This window comes from Salvelinus sp. IW2-2015, linkage group LG5, assembly GCF_002910315.2.
Source record: "Salvelinus sp. IW2-2015 linkage group LG5, ASM291031v2, whole genome shotgun sequence".
Lineage (NCBI taxonomy): Eukaryota > Metazoa > Chordata > Actinopteri > Salmoniformes > Salmonidae > Salvelinus > Salvelinus sp. IW2-2015.
Window position 1 is genome coordinate 12,518,689 of NC_036844.1, and position 18,699 is coordinate 12,537,387.

At 44.7% G+C, this 18,699-nt stretch overlaps 1 pseudogene; it reads left to right on the forward strand.

The window, feature by feature from the left end:
* The window catches only part of LOC111963933 (tenascin-like), a 70,561-nt pseudogene that overhangs the window by 39,488 nt on the left and 12,374 nt on the right, over positions 1–18,699 (forward strand).

Sequence of the window (18,699 nt, forward strand, 5' to 3'; positions counted from 1 at the left end):
TACATCTCCAGGGACGGTCGAAGGGAGGAGGTGGAGGTCCCTGGAACTGCCACCACCTACGTCCTGAACAACCTGACCCCCGGCATGCTGTACACTATTACCCTCGTCGCTGAGAGGGGCTCAAAGAAGAGCACACCCGTAACCCTGTCCGCATCTACAGGTGAGGGTTCAAACAAGATCTCTACAACTGACTCCACCCTCATATGGCAAGGCACAAATATGTGTGGGTGACCCGTAAAGAAAATTGTTTTAGTTCTGTTTCAGGCATGGATAAAACCATTGTATCAGGTGGGAAACATTCAACATGCTAAGTGCTAAATGTATGGATCCTGTTGCACTGCTAACAGTTTTGAATTGCATTTTATAATCCTAAGAGAAACATGAAGAAATATGTCTGCTCTACTGGCTTGGGATGCAATAGCTTCACCAATCCAAACATATGTCATAACACAAGCTCTTTCTCAGATACATACCAATATTTGACAGAAGAATGTTGAATAACTGAGGGCAAAGTTCCGGAAGTTGTAGGCTTTAACTTACTTTAATTGGGGGGGGCAGAAATGGACAGCACTGCTGTCAACAGTACCAGTGCAGTAAGAAACTGAGATTAACAGTGCAGTAAAACACTGAGGTTAACAGTGCAGTAAGACACTGAGGTTAACAGTGCAGTGAAACACTGAGGTTAACAGTGGAGTGAAACACTGAGGTTAACAGTGCAGTAAGACACTGAGGTTAACAGTGCAGTGAAACACTGAGGTTAACAGTGCAGTGAAACACTGAGGTTAACAGTGCAGTATGACACTGAGGTTAACAGTGCAGTAAGACACAACCCACAAGAGCTCTCTTATCTGAATTTGTGCATTTTCATTTCTGTTGAAGCATCTTTAACATTTTATTTACCAACCCGGTCCCTGAACTTACGACTCTCATATGCTCAAAGGACAATATCATTAGCTTTGGGTTGTTAGACGCCACGGACCCAGACCCTCAGATCTCAGGGATGGGGCTTGAACTCGAATATGAGCTGGCAGAGCTGACAATCTCAGTTGTAACGTCCAAAGGATTTGAACTCTCGTTGGAACCAAAGGCACATGCTGTACCCTCAAAGCTCATCACTAAGCTAAGGATCCTGGGACTAAACACCTCCCTCTGCAACTGGATCCTGGACTTCCTGACGGGCCACCCCCAGGTGGTAAGGGTAAGTAGCAACACATCCGCCATGCTGGTCCTCAACACAGGGGCCCCTCAGGGGTGCGTGCTCAGTCCCCTCTTGTACTCCCTGTTGACTCATGACTGCACGGCCAAGCACGACTCCAACACCATCCTTAAGTTTGCCAGTGACACAACAGTGGTAGTCCTGATCACCGACAACGACGAGACAGCCTATAGGGAGGAGGTCAGAGACCTGGCCGGGTGGTGCCATAATAACAACCTATCCCTCAACGTGACCAAGACTAAGGAGATGATTGTGGACTACAGGAAAAGGAGGACCGAGCACTCCCCCATTCTCATCGACAGGGCTGTAGTGGAGCAGGTTGAGAGCTTCAAGTTCCTTGGTATCCACATCAACAACAAACTAGAATGGTCCAAACACACCAAGACAGTCGTGAAGAGGGCACGACAAAGCCTATTCCCCCTCAGGAGACTGAAAAGATTTGGTATGGGTCCTGAGATCTTCAAAAGGTTCTAAAGCTGCAACATCGAGAGCATCCTGACTGGTTGTATCACTGCCTGGTACGGAAATTTCTCGGTCTCTGACCGCAAGGCACTACAGAGGGTAGTGCGTACGGCCCAGTACATCACTGGGGCTAAGCTGCCTGCCATCCAGGACCTCTACACCAGGCGGTGACAGAGGAAGGCCCTAAAAATTGTTAAAGACCCCAGCCACCCCAGTCATAGACTGTTCTCTCTACTACCGCATGGCAAGCGGTACCGGAGTACCAAGTCTAGGACAAAAAGCTCCTTTACAGTTTTTACCCCCAAGCCATAAGACTCCTGAACATCTAATCACTTGGCTACCTGGACTATTTGCATTGTGCATTGACACTTGAAGCAGTCACAGTTACAGGTATACTGTGTGCTTTTCTTTTGGGCTGCATGCCTTCAGTATGATAGATATCCCTTTGTTGTTGAAAGATCTCTCATTTTAAGTCTACCTGGATAACAAAGTTAGGATTTGTTCTAAATAGTTGCGAAGTTCAAAATCAAGCCTTCATGTGGATTGGAGCAGACAGTACGCATGGCAATTCTTTAGAAAATGGCCATTTGGCTTCATTCCATCTAGTCACTTCTTGCATGCTGAGGATGGCACTCCTAAAACAGAGAGTGTTGCTTTCAAACTATGAAGAGAATTAAGAAAACCCGTCTTCCCCAGAATGGCTATTTGATCTTTTTCCCTGCAGATCAGCATGGCATTCAGAAAAGTTGATTAGACTACATTTGCACACCAATTTACTCCTTCATTAGAGATTTTAAAAGCAACCATTTGCGCTCTGTAGGTATACGCCAAGTTCTGAAAAATCCATCCACTTCACTGTCATTGCTTGCGCCCCCATTCACATTGCATTTTCATCCACAGATGTTCATGGTATTTGCTTTGCGAAGAATAATGTAAGTGTACTTTCATCTTGAACCAACTGTAAGGTCCTGCAGCAACAAGACTCTCAAATTGAACCCTATGGTGTTTGACCAGGGTCCTGTTCCAATATCGACATTAGCATACCACATATGTTTACTGTATGTATAGATTTGGAACGCAGACAAAGCCGTAGGATAACTTTGGCATGCATGGCTTCTTCATCTGTTTAAGTGTACTGGGTATCGTCACTACGGTGGACTACTCAGAACCTTCAAAAATTAATGGCCTCGTTCAGGGGCCATTAATGCATTAGCTGCTCAGTGTAATGTACGTCTCTGATGCATGTGGATTTTATGGTCCCTGACAACAAATGAACCTGCACAGTGCCATAGAGAGAAAATGGTGATGAATGCAGAATTATCACTTCCAACCTCAAATGGAGAAAGTTAGACAAAGGTAATGAACCTTTTGTTACTGTAATCAATCATTGTGTTTGTGTGGCTATTTATGTTTCAGCTTACACTCCACCAGTTATTTCTTCTATCCAGATCTTCTTCACACAGGTTAACCACTCTTGCTGTTTTTCTTCTGCCTCTAGAGGTTACAGGTTAAACTTTTAATCCTTTTGGATGTACTTTGATTTAGCACCCAAGTCTACCTCTCCTGATGTAGTCGCCATTTCAGTCCCTTTTTAAAGTGTTCCTAGTATACAGCATGCTTTGGTGTAGTCACGCTTGGATTTATCAAGGGTTGACTGTAAACAGTCCTCATTATACTCCTTTCTTCTTCTTGCATTGTTACAGACCTGGACGCCCCCAAGGACCTGCAGCCCCTGGGCCAGACAGARGACAGCGTCACACTGGAGTGGAGAAACAGCCGGGCAGATGTTGACAGCTACAGGGTGAAGTACAGCCCCATCTCTGGGGGTTCCCATGGCGAGGAGGTGTTCCCCCGTGGGTCAGGAGACAACACTCAGGCCACCATCACTGGTGAGGGTCAACRATGACCAAATCRTAAKATYCAATTATGTCAGAAGAAGGWWTAAGGGTTTTTCGCAKYTTAGGATTTGCTAAGACAATCACAACACTGTTATTCTTAATGCCAATCAAAAKAGGTACTGAAATCCACCTATGTTCTTCTCGATTACTGGACTGAAACTAATCAGGTAATCAGGTAGTCAAATCCATCTTTGTTCTCCCCAATTATAGGAATGAAACCGGGTACAGAATACGGGATTGGTGTGACCGCAGTGAAGAACGAGAGGGAGAGCCTMCCTGCCACTACAAACGCAGCCACCGGTGAGAGCATACGTCAACACATTCTCATAGGATAGCCACTGTTCAACATCTGTCCAAATACCCACCACCACAGTGACCACACACACTCTGCAGCTGTAGATTCAACTTTCAATGCAAACACATCATTATCAAAATCAAATTACATTAGTCACATGCGCCGAATGCAACAGGTGTAGACCTGACAGTGAAATTATTATTTACAAGCCCCTAACCAACAATGTAGTTTAAAAAATAAGAATAAGAAATAAAAGTAACAAGTAGTTAAAGAGTAGCAGTAAAATAACAATAGCGAGACTATATACAGGGGGTAACGGTAAGGAGTCAATGTGCGGGGGCACCGGTTAGTCGAGGTAATTGAAGTAATATGTACATGTAGGTAGAGTTATTAAAGCGACTACGCATAGATAATAACAGAGAATAGCAGCGGCGTAAAAGAAGGTGGGAGGCAATGCAAATAGTCTCGGTAGCCATTTGATTAGATGTTCAGGAGTCTTATGGCTTGGGGGTAGAAGCTGTTTAGAAGCTTCTTGGACATAGACTTGGAGCTCCGGTACCGCTTGCAGTGCGGTAGCAGACAGAACCGTCTATGACTAGGGTGGCTGGAGTCTTTGACAATTTTTAGGGGCTTCCTCTGAGACCGCCTGGTATAGCGGTCCTGGATGGCAGGAAGCTTGGCCCCAGTGATGTACTTGGCCGAACGCACTACCCTCTGTAGTGCCTTGTGGTCGAAGGCCAAGCAGTTGTCATACCAAGCAATGATGCAACCATTCAGGATGCTCTTGATGGTGCAGCTGTAGAACCGTTTGAGGATCTGAAGACACATGCCAAATCTTTTCAGTCTCTTGAGGGGGAATAAGTTTTGTTGTGACCTCTTCACGACTGGTGTATTGGACCATATCAGTTTGTTGGTGATGTGAACACCAAGGAACTTGAAGCTCTCAACCTGCTCCACTACAGCCCCGTCGATGAGAATGGGGGCGTGCTCGGTCCTCCTTTTCCTGTAGTCCACAATCATCTCCTTTGTCTTGATCACGTTGAGGGAGAGAGGTTGTTGTCCTGGCACCACACAGCCAGGTCTCTGACCTCCTCCCTATAGGCTGTCTCGTCGTTGTCGGTGATCAGACCTACCACTATTACTTCATCGGCAAACTTAATGATGGTGTTGGAGTCATGCCTAGCCGTGCAGTCATGAGTGAACAGGGAGTACAGGAGGGGACTGAGCACGCACCCCTGAGGGGCTCCTGTGTTGAGGACCAGCATGGCGGATGTGTTGTAACCTACCCTTACCACCTGGGGGCGGCCAGTCAGGAAGTCCAGGATCCAGTTGCAGAGGGATGTGTTTAGTCAGGTTGGTCAGGATGTAGGTGGTGAAAGTTGGGCAACAATGTGAGGCAATATGAGGCAAACATTTATGGTTTTGAAGGTTCTGATATTTCCAAGTGGTTTGGCACAGAAACTTGTAAAAAGAAAGTTAAAACCTCAGGACTACATGGAGCAGATATGATAGAAGAGAATGAAATATGAAAGAACTGTACTATCCACMTTTGAAACACTAAAATTATGTTCTGCCTTTCACTATCCTATGAGTTTACTAAAGGCTTGATCATTGCTGATTGAAAACTTGACCACTTTCCCCCACAGATCTCGATGGGCCCAAGGACTTGGAAGTGAGCGAGTCCACAGAGACAAGCATGACCCTGGTGTGGAYGACACCCAGAGCCAAGATCACCATCTACAGGCTGGTGTACATCTCCAGGGACGGTCGAAGGGAGGAGGTGGAGGTCCCTGGAACTGCCACCACCTACGTCCTGAACAACCTGACCCCCGGCATGCTGTACACCATTACCCTGGTCGCTGAGAGGGGCTCAAAGAAGAGCACACCCGTAACCCTGTCCGCATCTACAGGTGAGGGTTCAAACAGGATCTCTACAACTGACTCCACCCTCATATTGCAAGGCACAAATATGTGTGGGTGATCCGTAAAGAAAATAGTTTTAGTTCTGTTCCAGGCATGGATAAAACCATTGTATCAGGTGGGAAACATTCAACATGCTGAGTGCTAAATGTAAGGATCCTATTGCACCCACTAACAGTTTTGAATTGCATTTTATAATCCTAAGAGAAACATAAAGAAAGATGTCTGCTCTTCTGGCTTGGGATGCAATACTTCACCAATCCAAACATATGTCAGAACACAAGCTCTTTCTCAGATACATACCAATATTTGACAGAAGAATGTGGAAAATTACTTAGGGCAACGGTCCGGAAGATGTAGGCTATAACTTACTTTAACTGGGGGGCAGAAATGGACAGCACTGCCGTCAACAGTAACAGTGCAGTAAGACACTGAGGTTAACAGTGCAGTAAGACACTGAGACTAACAGTGCAGTAAGACACTGAGGCTAACAGTGCAGTAATACACAGAAGTTAACAGTGCGGTAAGACACTGAGGTTAACAGTGCAGTAAGACACAACCTCTAAAAGCTCCCTTATCTGAATTTGTGCATTTTTGTTTCTGTTGAGGCATCTTTAACATTTTATTTAGCCAACCCGGTCCCTGAGTTTACCACTGTCATATGATCGGAGGACAATATCATTAGCTTTGTGTCGTTAGACGCCACAAACCCAGACCGACAGATCTCAGGGATTGGGTTGAGCTCGAGTATGAGCTGGCAGATCTGACGGTCTCAGTTGTAACGTCCAAAGGATTTGAATTCTCGTGGGAACTGAAGGCACATGTTGTCTATGATAGTTATGTTGTAGAATGTAGAGACAATCTGGGATTATGGGTATTAAAAGAGGTCCATCTCTGTGGAGATGCCACCAGTTCTAGAATTCGAGGCCTGAGGGAATCCACTGATTATTGAGTAAAGCTTTATGAGTAAAGCTTTATGGAGGAAGCAAAGGTCCTTGACACTTGAAGCAGTCACAGTTACAGGTATACTGTGTGCTTTTCTTTTGGGCTGCATGCTTTCAGTATGATATATATCCCTCTGTTGTTGAAAGATCTCTCATTTTAAATCTACCTGGATAACAAAGTTAGGATTTGAACAAAAGAGTTGCGAAGTTCAAAATCAAGCCTTTCATGTTTTGCATGATGGTATTGCAATTTTAAACTGCATTAGAGCAGACAGTACGCATGGCAATTCTTTACAAAATGGCCATTTGGCTTCATTCCATCTAGTCACTTCTTGCATGCTGAGGATGGCACTCCTAAAACAGAGAGTGTTGCTTTCAAACTATGAAGAGGAATCCATGCCATTTCTATTCCATAGAAATTCAGATGAAGGATCTTACTAAAATTGGTAATAGCAAATATAGCAATGCATACCATGATTGTAAATGCTGTAATTTGCAGGGCATCAATACGTATGGGTTGTTTAAAAACACCTTGTGAAAATAGAAAAGTTGACACCTTAGCTGAAGAGATAATGCATTAAGAAAACATGTCTTCCCCGGAATGGCTATTTCAGTGGTCACAACCACTGTTTCCCTGCAGATCAGCATGGCATTCAGAAAAGTTGATTAGACTACATTTGCACACCAATTTACTCCTTCATTAGCAATTTTAAAAGCAACCATTTGCGCTCTGTAGGTATACGCCAAGTTCTGAAAAATCCATCCACTTCACTGTCATTGCTTGCGCCCCCATTCACATTGCATTTTCATCCACAGATGTTCATGGTATTGCTTGCGAAGAATAATGTTATAGTGTACTTTGCATCTTGAACCAACTGTASAGGTCCTGCAGCAACAAGACTCTCAAATTGAACCCTATGGTGTTTGACCAGGGTCCTGTTCCAATATCGACATTAGRATACCACATAGTGRTTACTGTATGTATAGATWTTGGAACGCAGACAAAGCCGTAGGATAACTTTGGCAGTGCATGGCTTCTTCATCTGTTTGAAGTGTACTGGGTACTGTCACTACGGTGGACTACTCAGAACCTTCAAAAATTAATGGCCCTCGTTCAGGGGCCATTAATGCATTAGCTGCTCAGTGTAAATGTACGTCTCTGATGCATGTGGATGTTTATGGTCCCTGACAACAAATGAACCTGCACAGTGCCATAGAGAGAAAATGGTGATGAATGCAGAATTATCACTTCCAAACCTCAATAGGAGAAAGTTAGWCAAAAGGTAATGAACCTTTTGTTACTGTAATCAATCATTGTGTTTGTGTGGCTATTTATGTTTCAGCTTTTACTCCACCAGTTATTTCTTCTATCCAGATCTTCTTCACACAGGTTAACCACTCTTTTTGTTTTTCTTCTGCCTTCTAGAGGTTACAGGTTACACTTTTAATCATTTTGGATGTACTTTGATTTAGCACCCAAGTCTACCTCTCCTGATGTAGTCGCTCTGAATGTCAAAAGTGCTCAGGCGACACAGCCTCCTGACACAGGAGCTGTTCATCCAACAGTCCTTCCCCTGGCTCCTCTGGTCACAGAGGGGCCTCCATCTCCATCTCTGTTCTCCACAGGGGACCTCCTATCTGGGGCTGAACCTGAACCAGAGGGCTCCAGCTCCAGCCTGGAGATTCTAGGGGACCGCCTGGTCAACCCCAGATGAAGCCGTTGATAGCTTTTTGGTGGAGGTGAATGCTCTGTCAGGGATGGCACAATTTCATGTGACCAAGGTACCAGGAAGTGCCAAGATGGCCCAAATAGAAGGCTTGTCACCTGGGACATTGTATGGGAAGTTGGAGGGGGAGCAGTCTCTGCCTCTTTATGCTTATGTCAATACAGGTACACAGGTACGCACATGATTCTTTGCTATAGACATCCATAGCCATCGGTCATCTCTCGCTCTCTCCATCCCATCCCATCCGTATTCATTTCATACATCATCTGATTCATCCACCTGTCTTTGTATTCATGTGTTCAGTGTCATCAAAACTGACTAACAAAGTTCTGCTGAAACACATCACAGTTTAATCCCTGCAATACATTGTATAGTTGATGTGATATGTCAATATAACATACTGTATATGGGATATACAATATAATATGATGTGAAAAATCTATTTAGGATATATTTCACATATATATTTAATTGACTCTACCATGATCTGTTTCTCTGCTAGAGGACCTGAGGCCTGTGGTGGCCAACCTCACAGTCTCTGACGTGACATGGGACAGCTTCAATGTGTCCTGGACTCCCGAGGACGGGGAGTTTGAGAGCTTTGTCATTGAGGTGACAAACTTACAGGAAGGTTTAGAGAGCGAGAACCTCACCTTGTCTGGTGATGCCTTCAGCCTGGGCATTTCTGGCCTGAGTCCTAACACCTCGTATAGGATTGGCCTGTACGGGCTCCACAAGGGCTCCTTCCAGGAGCCGGTGTATACCGAAGTCACTACAGGTACCTGCGAATGGAGGTGTCCCCCAGGGTTCTGTCCTTATCGCTCTTTCTTATTTTTTAAAATCTTTCTTCCCTGTGCCTTTTGATCAGTTTTTTTCTATTCCAGTTGGGATCTGTGGTGAGCCACACACACACACACACACACACACACACACACACACACACACACAACACACACACACACACACACACACACACACACACACACACACACACACACACACACACACACACACGCACACACACGCACACACACGCACACACACCTCTGCCTGTTCCCTTTCACACTTAAGCATTCACAGCACTGTACTTAGCAAGCAAGCGAGATCACTGACATAACCCTTCAAGTTTGCCTTTTATCACCAATGACAATGTTCCATTCTAACAACACCATTCCATGTGCCATTCTTACCCACCAGCCACTGTGTCAGTCTTGTCACCACAGGGCAGGGTGCTGGGCATCACCCACACAAACCCTTTAACCAAAACAAGCAAGCTGCCCGCAAGTGACCAACCTGACCCTGTCTCTCCTTGCCCCATCCTCACATTTTGTGCATGAAGCCCTCCCCTCCTCCCATTAGATGTATTGCAATAAATGCAAAAGAAAAACAACCAACAGCCCACCACCTTAAACAGCGTCCATTCATCCTTATACCATAAATCCCCCCCATCCTCATAGACTGAGTCATTAACCTTGATAGCTCATTTGCCTGCTGGAGTCATGCCTTAACTGAGTGGACAGAGCGGCTGAGTAACCTGGGACGTTCTGGTCACTCAGTTAAGGCATGACTCCAGAGGGAGGCGTATGTGATGAGTCAAAGTTAGTGCAGAAAGGGTAAATGCAGAGAGATGGGTAGCTATTTGGTTAACTATTTAGCAACCTTTTGCTTGGAGGTAAAAGCTGTTCATGGTCCTGTTGGTTGCAGACTTGATGCATCGGTATTGCTTGCCATGCGGTAGCAGAGAAAACAGTATATGACCTTAGTGGCTGGAGTATTTTACACGTTTAGAGCCTTCCTCTGACACTGCCTGGTATAGAGGTCCTGGATTGCAGGGAGCTCGGGCCCAGTGATGTACTGGGGCATACGCACTACCCTCTGTACTGCCTTCGTTCGGATGCCAAGCAGTAGCTATACCAAGCGGTGATACAGCCAGTCAATAGGCTCTCAATGGTGCCGCTGTAGAACTTTTTGAGGATCTGAGGGCCGGTGCTAAATCTTTTCAGCGTCCTGAGGGGGAAGAAGTCTTGTCTTGCACTCTTCATGACTGTGTTGGTGTGTGTGGACCCTAATAGATCCTTAGTGATGTGGACACCGAGGAACTTGAAGCTCTCGACCTGGTCCACTACAGGCCCCGTCGATGTGAATGGGGGTCTATTTCCTGTAGTCCACGATCAGGTCCTTTGTCTTGCTGACGTTGAGGGAGAAGTTGTTGTCCTGGCACCACACTGCCAGGTCTCTGACCTCCTCCCCATCATCGTTGGTAATCAGGCCTACCACCGTACTGCCGTCGGCAAATTTAATGATACTGTTGGAGTCATGAGCGGCCACACAGTCGGGGCTGAACAGGGAGTACAGGATGGAACTTAGCACAAACCTCTGAGGGGCTCCTGTGTTGAGGTGATGTGTTGTTGCCTACCCTCACCACCTGGGGACTGCCCATAAAGAAGTCCAGGATCCAGTTGCAGAGGGAGGTGTTCAGTTCCAGGGTCCCTAGCTTAGTGATGAGCTTGGAGGGCAATATGGTGTTGAATGCTGAGCTGTAGTCAATCAACAGCATCCTCACATACTGTAGATGGGAAAGGGCAGTGTGGAGTGCAATAGAGATAGCGTCATCTGTGGATCTGTTGGATCGGTATGCGGCGAATTGGATTGGGTTCAGAGTGTTGTGACCAGCCTTTCAAAGCATTTAATGGCTACAGATGTCAATGCTACGGGGCGATAGTCATTTAAATAGGTTACCTTCGCATTCTTGGTACCACATGGACTTTGGTGGTCTGCTTGAAACATGTAGGTATTACAGACTGGGTCAGGGAGGGGTTGAAAATGTCAGTGTCACTTGCCAGTTGGTCAGCACATGCTCTGAGTACATGCCCTGGTAATCAGCCTGGCCCTGCAGCCTTGTAAATGTTAACCTGTTTGAAGGTTTTACTCACATCGGCTACGGAGAGCGTGATCACACAGTCGTCCAGAACGGCTGGTGCTCTCATGCATGGTTCAGTGTTGCTTGCCTCGAAGAGAGCATAAAAGGCATTAAGCTCGTCTGGTAGGCTCATGTCACTGGGCACCTCGCGGCTAGGTTTCCCTTAATAATCCGTGATAGTTTGCAAGCCCTGCCACATCTGACAAGCATCAGAGCCAGTATAGTAGGATTCGATCTTTGTCCTGTCATGATGCTTTGATGGTTTGTCGGAGGGCGTAGCGGGATTTCTTATAAGCATCTGGATTAGTGTCCCAATCCTTGAAAGCGGCAGCTCTAGCCTTTAGCTCAGTGCGGATGTTGATTGCAATCCATGGCTTCTGGTTGTGATATGTATATACGGTCACTGTGGGGACGTCGTCGTTGATCCACTTTTTAATGAAGCCGGTGACTGATGTGGTAAACTCCTCAATGCCATCGAATGAATCGCGGATCATATTCCAGTCTGTGCTAGTGAAACAGTCCTGTGGCTTAGCATCCACTTCATTGGACCACTTCTGTATTGAGCACTTGTACTTCCTGTTAAAGTTTTTGCTTGTAAGCTTGAATCACGAGGCTAGAGTTATGGTCAGATTCAACAAATGGAGGGTGAGGGAGAGTTTTAACTGTTTCTCCCTTTAGTGAGCGAACCAACAGTTGGCAATCTGTATGTACGTATCTTACTTAACGTCCGAGACTTTCTCCATCTCCTGGAATGGCACTGAGGGAGAGATTGGCGGTTATGTCCTGGATATTATTGATTCTAACTGGCTGAGGAAATCAGATGAATATAGCATTTACCAAAATGCAATGTCCCATGTCATCACAGGGCTAAGGCCCAGTACTGACTATATACAGTTGAAGTCGGAAGTTTACATACACCTTAGCCAAATACATTTAAACTCAGTTTTTCCCAGTGGGTCAGATGTTTACATACACTCAATTAGAATTTGGTAGCATTGCCTTTAAATTGTTTAACTTGGGTAAAAAGTTTTGGGTAGCCTTCCACAAGGTTCCCACAATAAGTTGGGTGAATTTCGGCCCATTCCTCCTGACAGAGCTGGTGTAACTGAGTCAGGTTTGGAGGATCCTTGCTCGCACATGCATTTTCAGTTCTGCCCACGAATTTTCTATAGGATTGAGGTCAGGGCTTTGTGATGGCCACTCCAATACCTTGACTTTGTTGCCTTTAAACCATTTTTCCACAACTTTGGAAGAATGCTTGGGGTCATTGTTCATTTGGAAGACCCATTTGCGACCAAGCTTTAACTTCCGGACTGATGTCTTGAGATGTTGCTTCAATATATCCACATAATTTTCCTCCCTCATGATGCCATCTATTAAGTGGACCAGTCCCTCCTGCAGCAAAGCACCCCCACAACATGATGCTGCCACCCCTGTGCTTCACAGTTGGGATGGTGTTCTTGCAAGCCTCCCCCTTTTCCCTCCAAACATAACGATGGTCATTATGGCCAAACAGTTCTATTTTTGTTTCATCAGACCAGAGGACATTTCTCCAAAAAGTACGATCTTTGTCCCCATGTGCAGTTGCAAACCATAGTCTGGCTTTTTTATGGCGGTTTTGGAGCGGTGACTTCTTCCTTGCTGAACCGCCTATCAGGTTATGTCGATATAGGACTCGTTTTACTGTGGATATAGATACTTTTGCACCTGTTTCCTCCAGCATCTTCATAAGGTTCTTTGCTGTTGTTCTGGGATTGATTTGCACTTTTCGCACCAAAGTACTTTCATCTCTAGGAGACAGAATGGGTCTCCTTCCTGAGCGGTTGTAAAGGTCTGGGTGTAGCTGGTGCAGAGGAGTCAGGCGCAGGACAGCAGAGATGAGTAATAAAAGTAACTTTACTCAAAATTACCAAATACATGTAGTAATACCAAGCCCACACAAAAGGACCGAAATACATAAAACAAACAGCACAAAAACCACGGGGAAAACAGAGGGTTAAATAATGAACATGTAATTGGGAAATTGAAACCAGGTGTGTAAAACAAAGACAAAACAAATGGAAAATGAATAGTGGATCGGCGATGGCTAGAAGGCCGGTGACGTCGACCGCCGAACGCCGCCGATCAAGGAGAGGGACCGACTTCGGCGGAAGTCGTGACAGCGGTATGACGGCTGCGTGGTCCCATGGTGTTTATACAATTGTTTTTCTGAGGTCTTGGCTGATTTCTTTTGATTTTCCCATGCTGTCAAGCAGAGGCACTGAGTTTGAAGGTAGGCCTTGAAATACATCCACAGGTACACCTCCAATTGACTAAAATGATGTCACTTAGCCTATCAGAAGCTTCTAAAGCCATGACATCATTTTCTGGAATTTTCCAAGCTGTTTAAAGACACAGTCAACTTAGTGTATGTAAACTTCTGACCCACTGGAATTGTGATGCAGTGAATTATAAGTGAAATAATCTGTCTGTAAACAATTGTTGGAAAAATTCATTTTTCCAACAAAAACTTTGTGTCCTTACCGACTTGTCAAAACTGATAGGTTTGCTTAACAGCAGAAAATGCTAAGCTCATTCACATACTCCGTGATGCACGGCACGGGTGAGGCCTCTCGCTATCATGCTCACGGTGCCTGGGCTCGGCCGACTCTTGGAGACCGGGGAGGACCTCATTGATGACGCGGCGTACACACCACATGGCCAAGCTACTCCTCCACGAGCCTGCTTAACATATTCGACTCATGCCATTGCGCGGTCTTACTGGGCCGGCAGGCCCGCTCGGTATCGGCACTGACACGCCCGACGGTGCAAGTCATTGGTGCCTTACCGACTTGTCAAAACTTGTCAAACTATAGTTTGTTAACAAGAAATGCTAGATGCTAGTTCAATACCCGTGCTGGCTGGGAGACCTATGAGGCGACACACAATTGGCCCAGCGTCATCCGAGTTTGGGGAGGGTTTGGCTGACCGGGAAGTCTTTTGTCCCATCACGCTGATGCGACTCCTGTGTGCGCGGCAGGTGCATAGGTCTCATAGGTCTCCCCGGTCACAGCCAGCACGGTATTGAACTAGCATCTGTAGCAACACAATTTGCATTGCGAGCGATGCAGTGTCTTACACCACTGCGCCACTCGGGAGGCTCCATCCACAAAGTTTTTAATGCGTATCAATTGCCATAATCAAGCAACATCAAAATACTAAAATACAACTTAAACAAACTCTTAAAGAATTAATTTGAAATGTTAATTGTATTTTTTGATCACAGAACAACGAGAAAATATGGAAAAATAAATAAATAATGAAATGTTAATTATATAAAGCAGACTGTGTAATAATCTGCCAGAGAGTAGCCCCAATCGGCCTGAGCCCAAAGTAATACATTTGGCCAGATAACTCACACCGGAATCGGCCCAAGCTCATTCCCTGCATCCTAGCCATAAGAAATACTGCCTAAGGTGGCCCAGACTTGGGCCACATGGCGTCGGCCGAGTCTGACTCTCAGCTGAGTGCCCCGACTCTCAGCCGGAATCGGCCCAGATCCACTGTGCTAGCTGGATGGTGATTCCACCATGGAAGGTCAAAACTCCTCCCACCAAAACAGGTGGAAATTTCAGGTGGTCTTTTCAAACAGTTCTTAAAAAAAGGGCATTATCATAAATTTCACAATTTCACTATATTTTTCCAAACTCATAGTGTGGAATAATTATAAAAAACTGAAAAATCTAATTTTTGACTGCACTGGTCCTTAAAGATATGAGTAACTTACATAGTACCTGTGAGGGCACATGATAAGAGGGAAGGGGTATGGCGCCCATGAGAAATACCGTACAGCTCAAGGTCGTAGTAAATGGCGTCTACTAGGCCAGTGAAAGTCATTTTACGGACCTCGCCAGACGATGTGAACTCCAGGGTATCGAACAGATGTTCATGGTGACCTGACCCGGATAATAAAGTCATCAAAGTGACCGGCCTGTGTGCCCCAGGACAGGGTGAAGTTATCTGGGCTAGAATCCGACACAGCTATTACGCCCAACTGTGGACAGCCTCTGGACAAAGATAATAGTGATTTTCAAATAGTGGAGATGAGGAATGTGATATAAAATCTGAGATGATCTTTTTGACAGTCTTCTCCCCATCCTCCACGACAGTGAAAGTCTGAGGTAATGTTAGAAACAGCTAACCTGGACAGGCTCTGCAGCTACATAGGAGAGAAAAGTCAGTGAAGTGGCACAATGTTACTGTCCTATTTTTCCCTCAATGATCTGTTTTCCTTTTAATCCAGTCTCATACACTTCAAGTGATCCAGGTTATAATGGATGCGATAAACCAGGATGCGATAAACCAGTGGGGGAAACCAGTGGGGTGAAAGAATCTTCATACATTTTTAACACACACAGGACAGACAAATCATTACATTTCCCTTTGCTTAGAAGGTATTTTTGACCATTTTTAATTGAAAACAATCATAGTAAGGTACTTTTTTGTTACCCAGAAATAATTTGATATGAGATCAAAACGGCTGCATTGGACCTTTTAAAACCTATTTTGAAACACTGACAAGGCAGAAATGTGTGCCCCAGTAGCAAAATAATTGATAATGACCTCTCCAGGACACAGCCAAGTTTAAGAGGGACTAATTTGCAAGATTTGAATTGTGTGTTCCAGTGAACATTACAAAAAGGTCTGTCTGGACACAATATTATTTTATGAGAATCTTCACTTTAGCGTTTCAACACCCCCTTGTCTGCATGACATTTTACAGTTTTATTGTGAATTTAACACCCATTTATAAACATGATATCAATATATTTTGCTATGTGCATGACTAGATTCTGCTTATTGAATTTGGGTTACCTTTGCAATCATTGCACACATCAACTACCATATGTATTCTAACCACGTCTTATCCTTCCCCTATTCGACCATAACCACCCCTCCCCCCAAAAACTCTCACTCTCTTCAGCATCCTTACCCAAAGTTGAAAACTTGACTATTTCAGCGATCATCTCATTCGGCTTCCTTGTGTCCTGGAGCCGCCTCATCCTCGACAAAAGGAAGGGGCTCCCTCTGCTTTTGGTCAGCCACTTTCACATAGGGCTGTCAGACAGGCTGGCTACTGGAGGCCCAGGAGTTCACTGTCCCTGGCAACCAGAGCTTCCTGAACATCTGGGGCCTGATCACTAGCATAGCCTATGAGGTCAGGCTTACTGGGTGTCCAGTTCTGGCTGGTCTCCCGACCACTGACCACAGTGGCTGTGACTGGTACCACCCACAGAGGCGGCATGGCCGTTAAAATTAGAGGTTATGAGCCCCCTTTCAATTTGTAGGATAAAAGATATAGATTATTTCACACGCAATTCATCAAATACATTGAATTTGGTGCTCTGGCCACACTACACACTGTAGGCCAAATTCTGAGATATACTCAAGTAACACAAGTAACTTGAAAGGATAGTTCACCCAAATTACAAAAGGACACATGGTTTTGCATTTGTGGCTCAAATCCCATCCAAGTCATGGGACCGATATTAGCATTTTTCAGACATCATGTGTGACTTTGGTGAGCTTCACAACCAATTTGAGATACTTTCGGATTATTTAGACATGATGTGCGAAAAATGCTTATATCGGTCCCATGACTTGAATGGGATTTGTGCCACAAATGCTAAAACATTAGCTTTTGCAAACCGTGCCAGCGAAACTAAACCAAGGCATGGATTGCTGTTATACCTTGTCTATAGACTGCTTAAAGGGTAAGGAAACCAGTACAGTATGTAATTTTGTGATTTGGGTGTCCTATCCCTCTAGGATTTGCCCTGTACAGAGGTGCTTCTCCATCACAGTGAGGTGTCATTGGACAGCTTGTGGATCGGTCACCATACAGTTGAAGTGAAAACACAGGTGTACTTTACTTAGCCTACTGTTTTGATTCTGATGACAATTAAGCCATTAGACTTAATTGACATATTCAATGGGGTGAATGGTTCCCAACTTGAACTTTTACTGTAGGCCTATCACAAAAACGAGTAGCCTTTACACTGTAATCTTCTGAGAAAGGATAAGAAATTGATGCCATAAATTCCTTGCTTTGGTGGAGAACCCTCAACACACAACCCAACTCACCACCTCCAACATTTCTCATCCTTTTCCAGAGTGATCTGATTACTCTCAATCTCTTCTTCATCCTCTTCCTTCTCCTCGAGGTTTTGCTTGTGTTTTCAGTTTGAAGCTTCATTGTTACAGTGAAGCAGTGTGTGGTGCTCTGCTTTTTCCTCTCTCCAAAATATGAAAACGTGTTTTTATATTTTAAACTGTGTTTTCTTCAGATTCATCATAATGTGACGCTAAACTTTACGGTGTAAAGAGTGCTGTTTTCAGTGGACACATCACTGTCACATCACTAAGAATTTCTTGACATAATCAAGCAATATCTAAGTTTCACCTGTAAATATTAGACTGATAAGGCATTAAAAAAAACAGTCTTTGTTTCCAGTTGAAAACGTCAGAGGATGGTTAGGAGTTAGCTAGCAGATTGTAACGAGCTAACGCTCCATTAGCATTATAGGTTAGGTACTGTTTGGCGTAGCCATGCCCTAGGGTCCAGTCTGGAGCGTGAAGTCAGGAGTTCTGCTTGTTGGCTTCTGCATAGAAACCTAGTGGTGCCAAAAGCCTTGGTCTGCCCTAGAAAGCCTATGTTTATTATGATCGCCAGAACAGACTCAAACATTTTTTTTAGGCGGCCATTTTGGGCTCTAAAATGTGTTTATTATGATCAAGTTCGATCCCCACGGTGAATTATTTATAAGTTTACTACAAATTGAGATATTTAATTAAATAATGATCCATTCTGAGCACTACATTGTCGTCACATTGGACAATGTACTGACCACGACCAATCACGGGCCGGCAGGCTAAGAGGGAGGCTCCGGGTTGAATCTCTCAGGCAGGATGAAAACGACTACATTGACCATGATCCTTTTGTTAGTTACGGCCACTTTCATCATGATTCTTAGCAATTGTTTTGAGCCATTCAGCCCCATTCAGCAATATGGCGCACTTCAAATTCAAATACTTCCGGCTTCATGAGCCATTGAGAGTTTCCATAGGAATACGTGGATAACTGCAGCACATCACTATCTCCTGGATTTAATGTTATGGGCGTAGCAGAGAATTTTTGACCAACCTTAACTTAGCGATACTTCCTCAATTCCTCAACTTTCAAAACGTCCACGTCTAGTTGAAGGGGGTTCGTTTGAATTAAGAAAATTTAATAATTTATTTATATATATAATATAACGATTGTTGAATTTCTTATCT